This window comes from Gopherus flavomarginatus, chromosome 4 (genome assembly GCF_025201925.1).
Source record: "Gopherus flavomarginatus isolate rGopFla2 chromosome 4, rGopFla2.mat.asm, whole genome shotgun sequence".
In the NCBI taxonomy this organism is placed as follows: Eukaryota; Metazoa; Chordata; order Testudines; family Testudinidae; genus Gopherus; species Gopherus flavomarginatus.
The window spans coordinates 15,755,707-15,776,005 of record NC_066620.1 but is presented as its reverse complement, the minus strand read 5'-3'; the positions used below and the strand labels follow the sequence as shown (position 1 = coordinate 15,776,005).

General features: G+C 43.4%; 1 protein-coding gene across 6 annotated transcripts in view; it reads left to right on the top strand.

Moving 5' to 3' along the window:
• WDPCP (WD repeat containing planar cell polarity effector) overlaps nt 1–20,299 on the top strand; it is a 248,216-nt gene that overhangs the window by 24,732 nt on the left and 203,185 nt on the right. The window contains exons 3-4 of one of the 6 annotated variants that reach the window (XM_050952082.1): nt 2,553–2,722; nt 7,558–7,778. The exons of 4 other annotated variants lie outside the window; for them this stretch is intronic. The gene's annotated coding sequence lies outside the window, so the exon portion shown is untranslated. The remainder of the gene's footprint in view (nt 1–2,552; nt 2,723–7,557; nt 7,779–20,299) is intronic. One more of the 6 variants, XM_050952077.1, reaches the window with a different exon arrangement.

Genomic DNA, 20,299 nt, shown 5'->3' with positions numbered 1-20,299 from the left:
CAGTTCAATCAGTTTATTAATCAAAGGTATATCAGCACAAACAGAGAAGTTTATACATTACAATCTCTTGGGGAACGGTCTTGCAGTAATTCAGTTTGTGCCAAATGCTTAATTTACTTATATTTATAGTACACTTGTTTATGACAGGTAAAAGATTAATACACCTTAGTCCCCTTTTCTCATCTAGTTTCATACTTATTTTTCAGGATACCAAGATAGCCGTACCAACCATGCACAATAACATTCCAGATGTTAGTAGACCATAGAGTACAAGTAGTATTAAACCATAAAAACATGAACTGCTTTGTACCAACTCACAATTTCCGTATAACTAAGGCTGAGATTTAGTCATGAGTGTTTTTAGTAAAAGTCATGGGCAGGTCACAGGCAATAAACAAAAGTTCACAGTCCGTGACTTGTCCATGACTTATACTATAAATATAACTGACTAAATCTACTGCTGGGGGAGGTGTGGGGGGCCCCCTGCTGAGGAGGCATCTGGGGGGGTGCTACGGGGCGGGAGGCTGGGGGCTGCTGCTGTGGGAGGTATGTTAGGGGCCGCTGCTGGGGGACAGCTGCTTAAAGTCACCGGAACAGTGGCTGCTCTAGCTGCCCCAGGGACTGCTGCCGGTGGCTGCTGCTTGGGCAGTCCCTGGCACCAGCTGCCCAGGGCCACCCAAGCAGCGGCCGGTGTGGCTGGCCCCAGAGCTGCTCCAGCAGTGGCTGGTGTGGCTGTCCCTGGGGCCACCTGAGCAGCTGAATCTGGAGCCAGCTGCTTGGGCAGCTCTGAGGTTAGCCCCACCGGCCACTGCAGAAGTCACAGAGGAAAGTCACAGAATCCATGACTTCCATGACCTCCGTGACAGACATGGAGCGCTACAGATAACATTCCTTCACAGAATGCACATCTTATTTCTGAGAGATTCTGCACATACAAAGAACAAAGACTGGAACAGTTTAACTCTTAGTATATTTCCATAATAAAGTTTACCATGAGTACAAAGCATTCTGAAAATCCAGTTCATAGTTATATAACTTAGACTAAATATAAAGCATTTTGGAAATATATATGACATTGGCTAACACACAGTGACTGAAACACACTCCTTTCCCAGAACCCTACCAAAATGTGTGAAACTTCTGGTTACAGTTTACTTTCTGAGGGGCACACAGTAGCTGTAAAGCAGTCCCCCCAACCCGACACACATATAAACAGACACACTCTTTCTCTCTCTTTGCCCAGTATAACACCTATGTGCTTCTTTATACTTAATCATGTAAAGCACAGGAGACTACAGATAGTACAAAGCACTAAACATATATTCCTGTCTCAGTTTCCTCGCTACTCCAGGTCATTTTTTGGGCTAGGGTCTGAGTCCCTTGAGTTTCCAGAGTCCTTGGGCTATCTGGGCTCAGGAAAATTGGCAAGGCTGTCTGCCCCACGAGGCTGCTACATGCTGGGGGAACTTCTCCCTCCTGGAACCCCTAACCCAGTTTCTGGGCTCTTATTCTCTGTTGTCCACACTTCCTCTTCATGGCTGGTTCCTCCTGTTCCTGTGTGTTTCTTTATTTGAACCCCTCATAGTCACCTGGTCTCTTTTGTTATCCTGGTACGTTTCCACTGCTTCACTCTCCCTCCCCTCCCTTCAGTTGTTTTTGTTGTTGTTGGATTTTCCCCCCTAAAACAGGATTTCCCAGACTTGAGCTACTTTTTAGCATAATCTTTGTTAGGTCTGAGTACCATCATTTAACCTTAAATATTTCCCACTCCCTCTGTGTGGGGTGGCCCTACTACAGGACCTGTCAGCAGTGGTGGGTCCACATTCATGTAGCCATTCATAATACAGCAGTTTTTCATAATACTACTTCACAATATCAACAAAACATGATAAATTGTACAGACATTGTCACGATCATAGACTCTGGAAAAACTCCATCTGGCACAAAACACTGCAACACATCTGCTTAGATATACAGAAGTTTTCCTGTGTGTTTCCAAACACCTTGGAGACTTTTTCAGGGGTTTAAAATCGTTCTCAGCCTTGAGAAGCATGGAAAAAAATCTATATTAGATAATTATGTTTTGATATGAAGGGCAAATTCACTTTCTGTAGGAGTGATTTAAAATGAAATGTGAAGTTAGTGCTTGGGAAATGACTGAGTGTCCTAGAAGTGGTTGAGATTCTGTATTAAGAAGATGTGCAATATGTGTAGTTGTAATGCAAGTTTCCCATCCATGTGCTTAAGCACCGGTTTCGAGAGACCCTCAGTAACAATGGAGAAATTGATTAGTGCCCATGGCTATTCAATCCTGACCTTTTTTACTGAGATTGCCAACAAGCCTGCTGTTTTGATGGTGGTGTTTGTGATATGGACACTTGCAACAGTTATAGGCTGGAGCCTAGGTTGGGCCACTACAAGGGGCTGAGTGACATTCTCTCTGGCAGGTTCTTCCTGCCACACTGCTGCTGCTGTCGTTCATGTGGTATAGTATGTCTGTCCACTGTGATCAGTGATGTCATGGCATCACATGTGTTCTTGTGTCTGTACAGTCTGATCTCTGAGGAATAAGATTGCAAACAGATATCTCACAAGAATGTGCAGGCTCCCACTGAAGACTTGGCATGACACTTGGCAAGTGTTTCCATCTTTTATTGATAATTGCTCTGCATTCAGATCTGTCTGTGGCTGTCTTTGAAGTTCAGTATTTATGCTGCATAAGGTGAGATTCTGCTTAAAGGTATCTTTGAAGTGTTTGCTGTGCTTTGAGAGCATCAGTGCCTTCTATAGCGGCATAGCAGCAGTTGCTGTTCCTTATTTCCTGCTGGTCTCCCACCTGTCAATTGCAAAATGCCCTGGGGAATGGAGGAGCTGGTACCACTGAATTTCATAAGACAGAACCCACCAGAACAGTCTCTGACCTTGGTAAGACAGTAGAACCTTGCTGCATCAAGTCAACTTACATTCACCTGGTACTACAGGAATGTGGATACTCAAAGGACTTAATTGTCTCAAATGAGCTGGAGTCACCTTTTTTAATGGGTACCAAGTGTCTGTTGGAAGATTGGCCCTTTCCCCAGTACCACTTGATTCTCTAGCACCCTCTGAGTTTGGCACGGATCCTCCTTTTAGATGCCCGAATCTCAGCGTAAGGTTCCCCTACTTACCAACAAAGGGACATCCTCCCTGACTCTTTCATGGAGAGAGAGGAGCTGCAAAGGAGACAAATTTGTGCCCATTCTCATTGGTTCGAGCATTATGGGATGCCACCTCTCATGTGCTATGGAACCCTCAGTGGCCATATTGGGATTTTTGGGCTGCCTGTCAACAGCAGTTTTCACAAGCCCCTAGTCTTTCTTGTGGGGACACCGAGGAAAACAGTCTCTTATTTCATCTATTCCTCCTCTATTACCTCAACCACAGGAATCTTTGGAAGAGCAGGAGGCCAGAGTGCGTAAGAAGGTTACTCCATAAACGAATATCTCCTCGTCTTCTCTGGTGAGGTCCTTATGCCTCCTCAGTCTTTTCTGGCAGATGATTTTACACAATTTCAAGAATTAATTAAATGTATTGCAGATTCTTTACAGATTCCCTTAGAGGAGGTCAGAGAGTCCCAGTATGAGCTCCTAGATATCCAACAATGGACACCCTGTGCTCGAATGGCCTTGCCAGTTAATGAGGCCCTGCTGGATCCTGCCAGGACCATCTGGCAGATCTTGGCAATGATACCATTAATCTGCACGTGTGCTGATAAAAAGTATTATGTGCCAGCCAAGAACTCTGAATTTTTATTTTCACATCCTTCAGCTAGCTCCTTGGTTGTGGAAGCAGTGATTGAATGTGGCAGAAAGCAGCACACTAAATCCACACCATGTGATAAGAATAAAAAATGCCTTGACCTCTTTGGCCATAACACCTACTCATCCGTGACCATTCAGTTTAGGATCACAAATTACCAGGTTCTTATCACTAAATATAATCACACCAGTTATTTTAAGTTTACACCTTTATTGACCACCTTCCAACAGAACATCATGAGCAATTCCAGTCCATTACAGAGGGTAAGTTATTAGCTAGAACTTTGTTGCAGGCCTCTTGAGTTGCAGCTGACACTGTGGCTCATCCTGTTTCCACAGCTGTCATGATGCATCGGGAATCCTGACTCTAGCTTTGTGGGTTCCCTGAAGAGGTCCAAAATACAGTTGAAGACCTTCCCTTGAACAGATTAAAACTCTTTGCTGAATCCACCTATGAGTCTTTGCGCACCCTGAATGACTCCAGGCCACCTTAAGATCCATTGGGATCTCCTTCGCTTTGTGCTGAAGCAATAAAGCCATGGAACTGGTGTATAGCCAATCATATCCTCATTTCACCTGCTTATCTCCAGGCATATAAAACATCATGGCGTAGATTTCAGCAGACACTTATTCCAAGATTACAAATAGGGGTTGGACTCTCAGACTCTCCATCACATTTTTCTGACCTGGGGATTTCCAGATGTGACCTTCTTGCTGCCATCACTCCCAACAGGAAGTGCAAACAATTTTTCTCTGTCTGGGGGATCCTTTCCTCATTCCATGGACAAGGGGCCTTCTTTATGCATTTCCTTCAATACCTTTGATATTGAGAGTGGTAAATAAGCTTAAACAAAACAAAGCAAGATCATATTAATAATTCTAATGTGGCACAGGCACCTTGCCGTTCCCCCAGCTATGAGTCTTCCATTCATTCCCCATCTTTTGTCTTTTTTTTTCTGTTTTTGTCTGTTCATTCTTCCCACTCTGCTGTTCTTGACTGTCTCTTGGAATTAAAAAAGTCAGGACTGTCTATAAATTCTCTGAATTCACTTGGCAGCTATAACAGCTTTTCATTCCTCAGTGAGGGATTCTCCAGAGTCTGCTCATTCCATGACAGTGCGATTCATTAAGGGGTTGAAAAAGCTTTTTCTTCAGATTAGAAAACACACCCTGAATGGAACTTAAATTTAGTACTTAAATGTCTTATGAAATCCCTTTTCACCTGTTCCCTTCTTCACCTCTCCATGAAAACTGCCTTCTTGGTGGTCACCGCTGCCCAAAGGGTCAGGAAAATGGGAGATTTAATAGTGGCCCTGACTGTGACACTGTTTTTCAAGGGCAAAGTTTCATTACATCTGTATCCTAAGTTTCTGTCTAAAATGTCATCTGAATTTAATATCAAACAAGTCATCCATCTTCAGTTATTTCCCAAAACCACATCAGACCAGGGAGGATGCTTCCTTCCATATCTTGGATGTCAGGAGGGTGTTAGCCATGTATCTGGAAACAACCAAATAATTTAGAAAGTCTCCCAGGCTGTCTTTGTTGCTGACAGGTCCAAGGAGTCCACAGTCTGGATTTCTGAGTGTATTATTTCATGTTATGAATCTGCTGATTACACAACCTTCTTCTAGGGTATTAGCCCATTCCACAAAGTCTCTATTTAGCTTGGTGGCGCTACTTAAATATATTCCCATTGTTGAAATGCAAGGCTGCAACTTGGACTTTAATGGGGTCATAGTATCAAACATGCCTCAGTATCAAAGACATCCTCAGTACTGCAGAGGCAGGACCATACCTGGAAGGAGTCTAAACATTCTACCTCTAAAAAGGTGGTACCTACAGCTCCCTCACTACATTCGGTACTGGCAAGGAAACAGGTGTGTCATACTAATTTGGTACCTCCTAAACAGTTCTCTTTGGTACCACTTCTACCAGAGAGGTGGCAAAGTTTGCAAACGATACAAAATTACTCAAGATAGTTACGTCCAAAGCAGACTGCAAAGAGCTACAAAGGGATCTCACAAAACGGAATGATTGGGCAAAAGAATGCAGATGAAATTCAATCTTGATCAGTGCAAAGTAATGCATATTGGAAAACATAATCCCATTTATACATACAAAATGATGGGGTCTAAATTAGCTGTTACCACTCAAAAAAGAGATCTTAGAGTCATTGTGGATAGTTCTCTGAAAACATCTGCTCATTATGCAGCAACAGTCAAAAAAAGCAAACAGAATGTTAGGAACCATTAGGAAAGGGTAGATAATGAGACAGTAAATATCATAATGCCAGTATATAAATCCATGGCATGTCCACACCTTGAAAACTGCATGCAGTTCTGGTCATCCCATCTCAAAAAAGTATATTAGAAATGGAAAAGGTAAAGAGAAAGGCAACAATAATTATTAAGGATAGGGAACAGCTTCCATATGAGGAGAGATTAAAAAAACTGGGACTGTTCAGCTCGGAAAAGATGATTGAGGCGAATCTGATAAGAGTCTATAAAATCTTGACTGGTGTGGAGAAAGTGAATCAGGAAGTGTTATTTACCCCTCCACATAACTAAAGAATCAGGGGTCACCCAATGAAATTAGTAGGCAGCAGATTTAAAATACACAAAAGGAAGTACTTTTTCACACAATGCACAGGCAATCTGCGGAGTTTGTTGCCGGGGATGTTGTGAAGGTCCAAAGTATAACTCGGTTCAAAAAAGAATTAGATAAGTTCATGGAGGATAGGTCCATCAATGGCAATTAGCCAAGATGGTCAGGGATGCAACCAGTGTTCCCTCTGATTTTTTACATCTATATGCAGAATGATTTTTGTTATGTGCACCAGTATGGAGGAGGTGGGGGTGGGGCTGAGGGGTTTGGGATGTGGGAGGGGGCTCAGGGCTGGGGCAGAGGGTTGAGGTTTGCAGGAGTGCAGGCCCTGGGGTGGGGCCATGGATGAAGGGCTTGGGGTGCAGGCTGCCCCCGAGCGGCGATGGGGAGAGAGGACTCCCCCCAGCCTTCTCACTGTGGCAGTTCGGGGCCGGGTGAGAGGCAGGCTGGGGCAGGGGCTCCTTTTCCCGGCAGCTCCAGCGGGCCTGGACTGGGCTGGACAGGGGAAGAGTTCCTCTCCTTGGCTGCTGTGGTGAGGCTGGGCTGAGCTGGTGGAGGGGCTCTTCTCCTTGGCAGCTCTGGCGGGGCTGGGCTGGGCTGGGCTGAGGGAGGGGTGCCTCTCCCCAATTGCGTGGCCCTTGATATCCTTCTGTGCAGCCACACAGCTTACAGGAAACAGGATGCAACCCCATGCTCTGGGTGTTCCTAAGCCTCTGACTGCAAGATGTGACTGAATGACAGGGGATGGATCACTGGATGATTTCTCTGTTCTGTTCATTACCTTTGAAGCATCTGGAATTGGCTATTGTTGGAAGACAGTATACTGGGCTAGATGAACCATTGATCTGATCTAGTGTGGCCATTCTTATGTTCTGTTCTTATGGTGATACGTTCCTTTTCCAAGTATTATGCAGTGGTGCATTCTTATAGATCAGATGTTGCCCTGGGTATAGGAGTCTTGTCTTCAGTATTGGACTCTGCTCCAAAGCTCCCTCCTGATGAGGAATATTATTTGGAACTCAACTTAAGTGGAGCACTCCAGAAGACACTACTCAAAGAAGAAGGAGAGTCTACTCACCTTGTGCAGTATGTTCTTTGAGATGTATCCTCCTATTCACTCTCAACTAACCACCCTCCTTCCCCTCTATGTCAGAGTTTCCTCTGTGGACTTTGTGGTGGAGAAGAAACTGAAGCCTGTTTGCTGGTGCTGTGATATATATCCTTGAGATGGGGTACAAGGATGTATAGGACGCATGTACAAGTCAAACAAATCCTGCCAAAAATCTCTGATCAAAGGTTCGTGGGGTAAACGCAAGCTTGAAGTGGAGCAGCCGTAGGGACACACTTCTTGAAGAACTCCAGTTACTGCACAAGGTGAGCAATCTCTCCATCCTGCTATTGATTGAAACAATAGTTCCTTCTTAGGGGGTTGTGTGATTGGGAAGATCTTCAGACTGGCTTCAGCTCAGGGGAGAGAAGGAGAAATGTGGATGTGTTGGGGGTGGGAGGAGAAGAGGAAACGGAGGGGATCTAAAGGGGGGAAGAAGAGAAGAGGACTGAAGTGGAAGAGGTAAGAGAGAGAGTGGGGGGAGTGGGAAGCAGGAAGAGAGGGAGAACAAGAGACCAGAGAGAGGGAAAACTAAGAGAAGTAGTAAAAAGTACTGAAGTTGTACTTCTTCACACAGCACACAGTCAACCTGTGGAAGTCTAGCTAGGGGATGTTGTGAAGGCCAAAAGTGTAACTGAGCATAGACACCAACTCCATGGGTGCTCAGCACCCACCGGCAGCCAGCTCCTCTCTGCCCCCCAGTAGGGGAGGAGCGGAGGCAGGAAGAAGCAGAGCAAGGGCAGGGCAAACTCAGCAGAGGGGGTGGGGAGAAATGGGGTGGAGTGGGGGCGGGGCAGAGCAGGGACAGGTAGAGGTGGGGTGGGGCCTTTGGGGAAGGGGTGGAGTGGGGGCGGGGCCTGGGGTGGAGCAGGGGGCAAGCACTCCTGGGGAAATTAGAGAGGCAGCACCTCTGTAACTGGGTTAAAAAAGAATTAGATAAGTTCACGAAGGATAGGGCCCTCAATGGCTACTAGTCAAGATGATCAAGGATGCAATCCCTTGCTCCAGGTGTTCCTAAACCTCCAAGTGCCAGATGCTGGGACTGGATGACAGGAGGAGATTTTTGCCCCGTTCATAGACTCAGAGAGTCAGAAGGGACCTTAAAGTCAGAAGGGACCATTATGATCTTCTAGTCTGAACTCTTGCACAACGCAGGCCACAGAATCTCACCCACCCACTCCTGTAACAACCCCCTGACCTATGTCTGAGCTATTGAAGTCCTCAACTTGTGGTTTAAAGACTTTCAGGTGCAGAGGATCCTCCAGCAAGTGACCCCTGCCCCATGTTGCAGAGGAAGGCGAAAAACCCCCAGGGCCTCTGCCAATCTGCCCTGGAGAAAAATTCCTTCCCGACCGCAAATATGGCGATCAGCTAAACCTGAGCATGCGGGCAAGACTCACCAGCCAAACACTCAGGAAAGAATTCTCTGTAGTGACTCAGATCCCACCTTCTCTAGTGTCCCATCACAGACCATTGGGCATATTTACCGCTTATAGTCAAAAATCAATTAATTGCCAGAATTAGGCTATCCCATCATACCATCCCTCCATAAACCTATCAAGCTTAGTCTTGAAGCCAGGTATGTCTTTTGCCCCCACTACTCCCCCTTGGAAGGCCATTCCAGAACTTCACTCCTCTAATGGTTAGAAACCTTTGTCTAATTTCAAGTCTACACTTCCTGATGACCAGTTTATATCCATTTGTTTTTATGTCCACAGTGGTACTGAGTTTAAATAGTTCCTCTCTATCCCTGGTATTTTTCCCTCTGATATATTTATAGAGAGCAATCATATCTCCCCTCAGCTTTATTTTGGCTAGGCCCTGTTCTGTTCATTTCCTCTGAAGCATCTGGCACTGGCCACTGTCAGAGACTGGGTACTGGGGTAGATGGACCATTGGTCTGACTCAGCATGGTCATTCTTATGTCTTCTTGCACAGTCAGTCCTAGCCTCCCACTCTGAGCTCACTATATGAGTCCCTGACCCCACCCAACTCCTAGTTTCTCCTTCTCTCACCCAATTCTGATCTCTTCACCCACCCTATTCCAGTTTGTACCTGTACCCCAACTCCTTGTGCCTAATTTCCTTACCCAATCTGTTCAGGATTCCCAGTTCCTTGTCAGATCTGCCACTCACCACTGGCTCCCAGTTCTAGTCCCCTGTCCCAGGCTCGTCACCCAATGCAAGCCCTCCCCACGGTTTCTTGTGCCCATCCCACCCCTTTTCCTGGTTTCTTTTCCCAGATAGTCCCAGTTTCCCCCCTACACTTCAACTTCTTGTCAGATCTGTCTGCCCACCACCCAGTCCCTGTTCCCTCCCCTACTGATTCCCAGTCCCAGTTTCCTTGTTCATACAGTCCCCAGTCTTGCTTCCTCCCCTGAACTCCTGATCTGATCTCAATGTCTGCCCCCTACCAAGCCAACTGGCTGTCAGTGCCCCCCCCCCCCCCGCATCTCTTTTACCAGCTTCCAGCCTCAGTCTCTCCCCTTAGCTCCCAGTCTCCTAGCCCCACCAGCCCAACCTTCCCCTTTCCCTCTCAGCCCCCAGTCTGTCTCTCCCTCCATCTCAGCCCCAGTCTCCTTGCCTAGCCAGTCCCAATGTCTCCCTCCAGTCCCAGTTTAATCCTTTCCTTCCTACCTGGTCTAACTTTTATCTCCTCTGCATTTGAATCAGAAGGTTTCCTTCTCGATGCTGCTTGAGTACGGGTTGGGGGCGGCATTACTGAGAATCCAGAAGACACAGGCTCCTTGTTCTCAGTTCCATTGCCTGGCCTAGGGTGACCGCCTTTGTTGGCTGGAAGTAAGGGAAAACCACATGAAAAATAATGGCCAACTTTTAAGGGACATTTTAGGAAAACACCTTTTCCCTTAGCATATTTTCTCTCAAGTGTACATTTCTACTGTCCTTGAGTGTACAATGCAATTATCCTAAGCTTCAATTTAATGTTTAAAATGGTACTTGGTTTTAATACATTTCAGTACATCTTAAAATAAGGGGCAGGTGATCACCCTAAGGGACAAATCAATGATGGTCCATTAAAATAAGGGACAGGTGGCCACCCTAGCCTGGCCCCACCCTAGCCCAAGCAACTGGGAGCAGCCATTACAGGAGAAGTCCAGCTTTGCCGGGTAACTCTGAGCAGATGGTGCATGTGAAATCTGGGCTTCACTAGAAACTGTGAGAGGCTCAGACATGTTCACAATGGGCACAGAATCTTCGGAAAATTAACTATTAAAGTTGAGTACGTCTCTACTAACCATGTGCGAACTGTGACTTTTCAAAGGCTTATATCTTGGTCAAGTTGGGCAGATTTTCATGGGGATGGCAAAAGGCACATCCTTGACACAAAGGCCGCCTCCCTGCAAAAGTATGGAAGTGCTAGAGCTTTCTAACGATTTTTCTCAAGTATTTTTTAACATGGCAAACAAACATATTTTTACCTAGTCTTGTTCTTGGAAATAACTGAATGGTATTGGCTGAAATTTTCCCCCAAAATCCAACCTGAGACAAACACCTTGCATGGAAAAGTTCAGCAAATATGGTAAAGTTTAGCAAAGTTCTAAGAAACTGGAAACAGGGTATTAGCATGAGAAGCCTTAATAATAAACAGTGAAACCACCCCTGCCTATAATTTGAAGAACACAGTTTTAATTAGATCTGTGCATTCATAGGGCTGGAACTAAGGGTGCTGAAGGTGATTCCACAGCCCCTGGCTTGAAGTAGTCATAACAACCCAAATACATGGTTTCTGCCTTCAGCACCCCCACTATAAAAATTGTTCCAGCACCACTGTGTGCATTCAATGACTTATTTTTCTAATATGTTAATGCCAGCTTCTTAACTTTTTTGACAACATCACATTTTTGGAAACATAATTATGGGGAAATTATCTTGCATTTATTTTGTTTCAGATATTATGCAGGGCACATGTAAAAGAAGCTTGTATTTAGCTTGTATTTAACTCCCGTGTTAAAATCTAAGCTTTAAATCAATTTATTGACTTTTAATTATAACATACCTCCCATAAATAATGAACATCTCTTAAATGACAGCATATTATTGTTTTGTTATTCGTATTGCACCATTGGTTTGCATAGAACTTCAGAGGCAAATAAAAAGACCATAAACAAAATCTTTGTCCCCTGAATTCAGTGGGAGTTTTGCCATTCATTTGACTTGAGTGGGGCCAGGATTTCATCCCAGCTCGCTGCATCAAGTAGGTGACAATCTAAATAAGACAGAAAACAACAAAAATGAGAACTTACTCTTTGGGGTAAGATTGTAGGAAAATCAGATAAGAGAAGCAAAAATACATACAGGTAGAGAGAAGTTTGAGGAGTCTCGGTTTGAGGAGGAATCTTTGGTTTTTAACATTTTAATTATACTATTGATTGGAGAGAAAAATGGATGAGACCATTTAATAAATGAAACGAAAACATGTGTTTGAAACACTAGATGGTGCTATTGTGTAAAGTTGCATTTATGGTAACTGTAAAGTCAAGAGGTGTGAGGAAGAAAATCCTCTTTAAAAAGTCATGGAACATTTGCATCTTTGCTAAATGGGCAGTTTCACTGAAGGACTTAGAATATGGAAAGAATATTATTGTGCTTGTAGCTCTTGTTTTATAATACAAAGACCAAGACGTAACATCTCAGGGAAAAAACAGTGTGATAATTTGTTAAACCATGTGCAGTATTTTGATTTAAATGTGCCTAAAAAGTACTTACCTTCTTGATTCCCAAGGAAGAAGAGGCAATTTAAGTCACATACTCTTAATGTAGAAACTATTTGCTAGCTGCCTCACACTGAATATACAAATACAAGGTTCCCTTGTATTAATTCATGTACACCTTAAAATGCCTTAGGATTAAAGCAATTATCTGTAATACTATATTACTTATATTTAAGGCTTGTTGTTGATTGGATAAAAACATGAAATACAACTTTTTTTTCCTGGAATAGTTAATGTGTTTTCTTCCTTGTCCGCTTTACCAAAATTTTGCATTCCTTGTGTAATCCTAGGATATTAAAAATAATTAAATGGGATATTCACAGTTTCAGTAATGAAACATAATTGGAGTTTGGAATACTTTGATATTCAAATAAAAAAAAAACAAGAAACATGATCCTGCTGAGAATGTCCACATTATTTTCATGCATTGCTCCATGTTTCGGGCAGTGAAGCTACTGGAAGCCTTTCTCATATAAAGATTGTAGGATTAAGCCTGCTAACAGTTTTTAGCTTACAAATCTTTATCATAAGGAGTGTGTGCATATGTGTATGTTGAGATGAGGGAAAGGCTTAGTCCTAAAATATTATCAATAATATTTTTGTATGGCACAGCTGAATATTTGATTATATTTACATTGGTTTTTTTTTGTAATGAGCTGGTCAAAAAAAGTCAGGATGATTTGCAATAGCTGGCAAGATGTGCTTGTTATATTGCTGTTTGAGAACATAAATGATAAATTATTTAGTAAACTTGTCAGGAAACATATTTAAATCTATCCAGCAGATACCAGAGGATGATGATTCCTCTCATGGATGATTCCTGATGATTCAGAGGAAAGTGTGATTTATGCACTTTGTTATTTAAATATAGCAAGCACTTTACCAACAGTAATGATTTATGTGACCTAGAAAACACTGAAGAGTTGGCATCTATTCCTAGGTTACCTATTTCTTTCACGCTGAGGACGGCCCTGATCTACAATGCTATCTTATATACAAGGGTGCTTATTATGTACATTGCATGTACTATAAATGCTGTGCAAAGCACCTCTCCCATTTAATTACACAAACTTATTGTTAATTAATAACGTGTGTTAGCATCATCGAGCAATAGAGCATTTGTCAGGGGTGTGTTTTGCAATCCTGAAATAAAGCTGGCAAGTAAAGAGGATAGTTACTAAATAGCACACCACTCATGAAGAAATCCTTGGAAGGGAGCCAGGGACAAGAAAACGATGCAGGGTTCACCGTACAAAGTCCCTTCAAATAATTCCCACAACATGGAGTGGTGTGGGGATTCAAGCATCCCAAACCCCTCTTTCGTCCTTGTGATCTACAGAGAAGGAGACTCCCAGATTTGAGGAGGTAGGAGACAACTGCATGGAGATCTCTGGCCTCTGTATTGTTCTGTTGGTCTCTATCCCTCCCAGCAGCACAGCTGCAGTTGGAGCCGCACTGGTATTGGCCGGGTGTTCCTGAGACTGCTCAGAAATAGCTACAGAGGGAACCCACATGGAGTTATACTGCGCACAGCTGTACAAATTCACAACGGGATTTCAGAGTGAAGATATGGGGAGGTCTGCAATGAATAGTTATGTAGAGCCCAGTCCACTGATTCTCCCCCTGCAGTCCTGGCCCACATCTTTCCAAACCCTACAGAGGCGCAGCTCAAGTGTTTTTTGTGAGGAGTACGGAAAGGGAAGACAATACTATTGAGAGAGCATTCTCCACCCTTTCCATGTAGGCAGTGATTCACCTATGGGACCAAGGACCAGTTTAAATTTTTAGCAGTCTGAGCATGGGCTCAGCTATGTTCCATCTAATTGCAGAGTCTGTATGTCCCAGACACAAGAAGGATATTTGACTTGTTTGAGTGAGATTAAAGCAGATTTTACTTATTCTGTTCATTTGGGGGTTCATCTTTGGCTTCACTTACGCATGCCTGATAGCTGTTTGGAGGCCTGTGTGAAATGAATTGGAGGCCTTTGTGGGCAGAGTTCCAATATACAGATGTATACAGTCTTTGTTTAATCCTGAGCTGATGGTGTCAAATTTGCAGATGAACTGAAGCTCAGCAGTTTCTCTTTGAAGTCTGGACCTGAAGTTTTTTTGCTGCAGGATGGCCACCTTAAGGTCTGCTATAGTGTGGCCAGGGAGGTTGAAGTGTTCTCCTACAGGTTTTTGTATATTGCCATTCCTAATATCTGATTTGTATCCATTTATCCTTTTCCGTAGAGACTGTCCAGTTTGGCCGATGTACATAGCAGAGGGGCATTGCAGGCATGATGGCGTATATTACATTGGTGGACATGCAGGTGAATGAACCGGTGATGGTGTGGCTGATCTGGTTAGGTCCTGTGATGGTGTCGCTGGTGTAGATATGTGGGCAGAGTTGGCATCGAGGTTTGTTGCATGGATTGGTTCCTGAGCTAGAGTTACTATGGTGCGGTGTGCAGTTACTGGTGAGAATATGTTTCAGGTTGGCAGGTTGTCTGTGGGCGAGGACTGGCCAGCCACCCAAGGCCTGTGAAAGTGTGGGATCATTGTCCAGGATGGCTGGCAGGCGAGTCCTCACCCACAGACAACCTGCAAATTTGACACCATCAGCTCAGGATTAAACAAAGACTGTGAATGGCTTACCAACTACAAAACCAGTTTCTCCTCCCTTGGTTTTCACACCTCAACTGCTAGAACGGGGCCTCATCCTCCCTGATTGAACTAACCTCATTATCTCTAGCTTGCTTGCATATATATACCTGCCCCTGGAAATTTCCACTACATGCATCTGACGAAGTAGGTATTCACCTACGAAAGCTCATGCTGCAAAACTTCTGTTAGTCTATAAGGTGCCACAGGATTCTTTGCTGCTTTTGAAATATACTTGTAAATCATAGAAATATAGGACTGGAAGGGATCTTGATAGGTCATCTAGTCCAGTAGCTTGCACGGAGGCAGGACTAAGTATTATCTAAACCATCCTTGATAGGCGTTAGTTTAACCTGTTCTTAGAAACCTCCGATGACAGGGCCGCCCAGAGGGGGGGGCAAGAGGGGCAATTTGCCCCAGGCCCTGGGCCCCACAGGGGTCCACACGAGAGTTTTTCGGGGCCCTTGGAGCAGGGTCCTTCACTCGCTCCAGGGGCCCTGGAAATCTCTCGTGGGGCCCGGGCCCCCGGAGCTTCTTCCGCTCTGGGTCATCGTCGTCAATTCGGTGGCAGAGGGTCCTTCCGCTCTGGGACCCGCCGCCGAAATGCCCCGAAGACCTGCAGCGAGCGGTCCTTCTGCCCTGGGACCCACCGTCGAAGTGCCGGTTCTACGGCTGCAATTTGGCGGTGGGGGGCTCCCCACCGCCGAAGACCCCAAGCCTCCTGAATCCTCTGGGCGGCCCTGTCCAATGATGGAGATTCCATAGCCTCCCTAGGTAATTTGTTCTTAACTTAACTACCCTTACATTAGGAAGTTTTACCTTGTGTCTAACCTAAATCTCTGTTGCTTCAATTTAAGCCCATTATTCCTTCTCCTGTCTTCAATGGATAAGGAGAACAATTTATCATCTTTCTCTTTATAACAACCTTTTTCATACACTAAGGCTGTTATCATATCCCCCTCCTTAGTCTTCCTCTTCTCCAGACTAAATAAACCCAATTTTTTCTTCTTTCCTTGTAAGTCATGTTTTCTAGACCTTTAATCATATTTTTTTCCTTTCCTCTGGACTTTCTCCCATTTGTCCACATCTTTCCCGGAGTAGGGTGCCAAGAACTGTACACAGCACTCCAGCTGAGGACTTATCAGTGCTGATTAGAGTAGAAGTACTTCTTGTGTCTTGCTTACAACATCCCAGAATGGGGTGTGCTTTTTTTCAACAGTATTACATAGTTGATTCATATTTAATTTGTGATCCATTGTAACCCCCAGATCCTTTTCTGCAATACTCCTTCTTAGACAGTCATTTCCCATTTTGTATTTGTGCAGTTGATTATCCCTTTCTAAGTGTATTTTTGATTTGTCCTTATTGAATTTCATTCTACTCATCTCAGAGCATTTCTCCAGTTTGTCAAGATCATTTTTGAATTCTAATCCTATCCTACAAAGCATTTGCAATTCCTCCCAGCATGGTATCATAGGCAGTCTTTATAAGTGTACTTTCTATGCTATTATCCAAATCATTTATGAAGCTATTGAATGGTTTTACTCTCTGAGTATGGTTTTTGCAACCAGTGGTGCACCCCCCTTATAATAGATTCACTTAGGCTATGTTTCCCTATTTGTTTATGAGAGGGTCATGTGAGACAGTATCGAAAGCCTTACTAAAGTTGAGATATATCACATCTACTGCTTTCTTTGTATCCACAAGGCCTGTTACCCTGTCAAAGAAGGATATTATATTGGTTTGACATGATTTGTTCTTGACAAATCCATGTTGGCTGTTACTTATCTCCTTATCATCTTCCAAGTGCTTACAAATTGATTGCTTGATTAGTTCCTCATTATCTTTCTGGGTACCGCAGTTAAGCTGCCTGGTCTATAATTCCCTGGGTTATTCTTATTCCCCTTTTTGTAGCTAGGTACTATATTTGCCCTTTTCCAGTCCTGTGGGATTTCTCCTGTCCTCGACGAGTTCTCAAAGATAATCGCTAATGGCTCAGAGAACTCTTCAGCCAGTTCCTTAAACGGGTTGGCAACCTTTCAGAAGTGGTATGCCGAGTCTTCATTTATTCACTGTAATTTAAGGTTTGGCATGACCGTAATACATTTTAACGTTTTTAGAAGGTCTCTCTCTGTAAGTCTACAATATATAACTAAACTATTGTTACAGGTAAAGTAAATAAGGTTTTTTAAATGTCTAAGAAGATTCATTTAACACTAAATTAAAATGCAGAGCTCCATGGACCTGTGGCCAGGACCTGGGCAGTGTGAGTGCCACTGAAAATCAGCTCATGTGCTGCCTTTGGCACACGTGCCATAGGTTGCCTACCCCTGTCCTTAAGTAATCTAGAATGTATTTCATCAGGCCCTGCCAACTTGAAGACATCTAACTTGTCTAAGTAAATCTTAACTCGTTTTTTCCCTATTTTAGCCTCAGATCTTATATCATTTACGCTAATGTTCACTATGTTAGTCATCCAATCACTGCTAACCTTTTTGGTGAAAACTGAAACGAAATAGGCATTTAGCACTTTGGCCATTGCTGCATCTCCTATTATGTCTACCCCTCATTGAGTAATGGGATCACCCTGTCCTTTAAAGCCCTGCAAGGGGCCACTGTTTTAATCCCACTCCCATCCTGCCCTGCAATTCCCACTCCCACCTGCGCCTGCATTGTTTCTTGCATTTTTATCCCACTCCCACCTGCAAAAACTTTAGATCCCACAAATCCAGCAAGAGAGACAGATTCCCCCATGCTACTAAAAAAAAAAAAGTGTTTTGTGTGTGTGTGTTGTGTATATATGTACACACATACACATACACACAGAATTCAGACACAGTTTTTACCACTAAAAGAATAAAACAAGTCATGCTTAAACCATGTAAAAATACTTTTTAACTCCTGGTACAATAGACATCTAATCTCTTTCTATCCGTTGCTTAAATTTAAGCATTAAAACCTTATTTAAAAAAAAATTAGTGTTTTCCCTCAAATAACCGCAGTCAGTTGTTTGTTTGTTTGTTTTTTTTGCCTACCCAGTCCTGCTCACAACAAAGTACATTTTACCTGCTCCTGCTGTTATGGCAACAGGTCCTGCGGGACCCATGGAATCTCAGTCCCACTGGAGGGCTCCCCTGTCCTTGGTCTTCCTCTTGCTTCTAATATATTTGTACAATGTGAAATGTAATATTTGTAAAATGTTTTTTTGTTTTTCTTTACATCCCTAGCTAGTTTAATCTCCTTTTTGTGCCTCGGCCTGTTTAAATTTGTCCCTATATGCTTGTGTTGTGCTTTTTTTAATAGTCATCCTTTGTAATTTGACCTAGTTTCCACTTTTGGTATGACCCTTTTTTTGAATTTCAGGTTGGTGAAGGTCACCTGGTGAAGCCAGGGTGGTCTCTTACCACATTTCCTATTTTTCCTACGCATTGGGAAAATTTGCTATTGTGCCCGTAATAATGTCTCTTTAAAAAATTGCTGTCTCCCTTGACTCTTTGTTCCCTTAGATTTGCTTCCCATGAGATCTTACCTACCAGTTCTCTGAGTTTGCTAAAATCTGCCTTCTTGAAGTCCATTGTCTTTATTCTGCTGTTTTCAAACATTTGATCATAACTTCTTTTTGCATGCTGTCTGAAAACTGGAAGCAAGACCTGTCTAAATTTCTATGCAGATTTGGAAATCAGCATTCATATTTCCTCTGAAAGACAACTGAAACGTATGTACGCTTAAAATGACGTTTTATGCTTCAAAACGGGGTCAGTTTAAAAATAATATCCAGAATCCCATTAAAAATTTGGCCATGTAAAGTGTGCGTTAGATGTATCTTATTCCTTCTGTACTGTGTGTAATATACCCGTTAGTGAATGTGTGCAGACATACACACACACAAGTACTCTCGCAGACTTACCTCTTTCCTTGTTTATCAGTTGGTGTTTTAATATTTCTTCCTGCCTGGGAACGCAGATGTTAAGTAGCTTCTTCAGCTTCTATCAGATGCACTCTGCAGCCAGCCATTAGAGGGAGCTTCTGCACCAAGGAGCTGTCTTAGTTCTTTTACTTAACTCTTCTCTATCTCTTTTTATTGTCAAAGATACATAATTTTGTGCTTCCCAGAATTATGCAATTAGCTCTTTAATTTGCTTAACTTTGTCCACTACTGTTCTTGGATTTCAGAGGATGAAAATGAGGATACCGGAAGGTGAATAAAAGAGGTTGACATGATTCGAGTAAGCAAAAGTAGAACAGTATATAACTATTAGTCTAAAAACAAAAGAAAAGGAAATACTTATACATACTGTGTAAGTGAAAAACAGGCTAGATTCACACCAGTTTAGAACAAACGAATGAGCGTCTGAATTGTATAATGTTCACTTACAAAATTATTTTCTGGTTTGGAAGTAATTTTGTTCATCATATCCACGCATGTGTATTCACAGCAGCAATAAATCAAATATGTAAATTTCTGCCACCTACATTAAAGGTGTTTTATAAAACAATAGCCTTACTAAGATAGAGACGTTCCCCTGCAGACATTATGCCCCTTCTTAAAAAGCAAACTAAAGGAAGCTGACTCAACAGTGCATTCTAAAACCAATTTGCTGTAGGCTAGTCAAATCCTGTTTGTCAGTTTAGTACAGTTGCCATTACGCGTGTATTTATTCTTTGGCCAATAGCTGGTTATATAATGTAACAACTTGGATTGATATTATTATGGCCTTCACGTGCTTGTCAATATATATAGTCTACTGTTGGTGTGCATGAGCCTATGCACTCAAATTCTGGCTTTTTTGGCCAGCTGTATACACTAGGGGCTGCACCTGCACCCTGAGTGCTTTCATGCCTCCAATTGAGGGCCTGCAGACCAGGGGGAATCCAACTTCCTCTCACTTCCTTCTCACTTGGAGCTTGTGGCTCCTAGTCAGAACTTGCAGTGCCCAAGCTTCTTCTCTCAATGTGTAGCCTCTTCTGTACAGCTGTGAGGGAGTGGAGGGCTGACTTTTACTCTAGACATAGAAGCTCAAGGAAGGATACTACTCCTTAGTATCCTTCCCTGTAGCCATCTTCACCTTATGCTTACCAGCACCATTGTGGCTCTGTGTGGAATCATACTAGAAGACCAATGTCTGCATCCCAGTCCAGGACGAGATCCTCTTCTCTTCCTCACAAATGGATTTTACAACCAGCCCAGTCTGCTCCACTGCCAGCTGAACAGCCTGGTCATGGCTCTGCTGAAGAGTCAGAGGCAGAGGACCATCCCACCCCGGCTCCCATCTCATCCTCATCCCCTGATGAGGCTGTAGTTCCTGAATCATCTACTCTAGCCCAAGATGGTTACAAGATGTTCCAGGACTTGCTACCCAGAATGTGTGATGCACTGGAGAGTCCAATAGAGGAGCTCCAGGAAAAATT